At 37.0% G+C, this 1,458-nt stretch overlaps 1 non-coding gene across 1 annotated transcript; it reads left to right on the top strand.

Moving 5' to 3' along the window:
* Positions 1-311: 311 nt before the first annotated feature.
* On the top strand, positions 312-502 carry LOC134853734 (U2 spliceosomal RNA). The gene has a single exon (XR_010164369.1). It is a non-coding gene; the product is annotated as a U2 spliceosomal RNA (small nuclear RNA).
* Positions 503-1,458: the final 956 nt, after the last annotated feature.

The following is a 1,458-nucleotide window of genomic DNA, read 5'->3' as shown; positions in this document are numbered from 1 at the left end:
ACTTGAGTCAGACATGACTAAAGCTGGTCAGACATGACTATACCTAGCCAGACATTACTATATCTGAGTCAGGTCTGATCATGTAAAATCTTAGCGCCATGTAATGGCAGAAACGCAGATGGTTATAATGTAGTACAATGTAAATTTACAAGCCAGCATGGTGTTTCGATAAGGCAAAGAATCATAATGACTGCCTCTTTATAACTATTTACCTTGTTCTTGTGAATTGTTTCGGGAATGACCTGTTGTTTCGAGCTGTTGTTTCTTTGTTGTGTCTGAGGCTTGTAGAAAAAATATTCTTGGCTTAGGTTATCGCTTCTCGGTCTTTTGGCTAAGATCATATCTGGTATCTGTTCTTGTCAGCTTTATATCTGGCATGCTGGGAACTGCCTGGGACCAATTTTAAAATAATTTTTGCTTCTTGCGTTAACATCGAAGCTTGCTTCGGTTGACTCACGGATTGTCCCGGTCTTACACTACCATAAGGATATGTCTGCTTCAGGTCTGATCATGCAATTTCAGGCATGGTTATGTCTGGTCCAGATATGATCATGTAAAGTCAGGAATGATCATGTCTGCTTCAGGTTTGAACATGCGATTTCATGCATGGTTATGTCTGGTCCAAATATGATCATGTAAAAACAGTTATGATAATGTCTGCTTCAGGTCTGATCATGTAATTTCATTCTGGTCCAGGTTTGCTTCAAGTCTGATCATATCTGACTGAAGATCTGAACTTTTTTCAAAATTATTATCTCTGGTACATGTCTGTTTCAGACATGTACAATGAAAAAAGAGACATGCCACAGGACTGATACAGATATGGATTTTGTATGTATTTTCGATTTCCAGTTTCGAATTTGACTACAAAGTTCAGTACGGGCAGACATTGATTAGGGCATATATAAACACGCCAGACAAAAAAATAGGGGTTTTCAGCATCTTTGAAAAAAATTCTAAGTGAAAAGAAAAAAGCCAAGGTTATCGTATCCAGGACTATGTTATGCACACAAAAAATAAATTTAGCATTCAAAAAGTTTTTGTTCGGAAAATGTTTGTTTGCGTACAAAATTTGGCACTTTTTGCTTTCCAACCTCCCCCCACACCTCACATTAGCATCGATTTCATGGTGTAACGAGTAGTTTTACAAGTTGACTATGCAGACCAAATATGTATGTCGTGTTAGTCCGTATACCACAAAGTTGATGTCAATTTGACAATGTGAACAGTGAATTTACTCAAAAAAGTTTTGCAGGTGCGGGTGAGCCCATTATTTGATTTGCGGTTGAAAAAAAAACGGAAAATGTGTGGTAAGCTTTTTTTTATACACTTGATGTATGGAATTGTATGATAATAATCTGGCTCTTTTCCAGTTACCCCTCTCAAATTCAATATTGAATAGCTTATTTAACGTTGTCATAATGCAATGAATTTTGGCGTGGTGAACAAATTGACAAC

The sequence above is a fragment of the Symsagittifera roscoffensis genome, chromosome 8 (assembly GCF_963678635.1).
Source record: "Symsagittifera roscoffensis chromosome 8, txSymRosc1.1, whole genome shotgun sequence".
Taxonomy (NCBI): domain Eukaryota; kingdom Metazoa; phylum Xenacoelomorpha; order Acoela; family Convolutidae; genus Symsagittifera; species Symsagittifera roscoffensis.
Note: the sequence above shows the minus strand (reverse complement) of the source record. Positions and strands in the feature narration are given on the sequence as shown.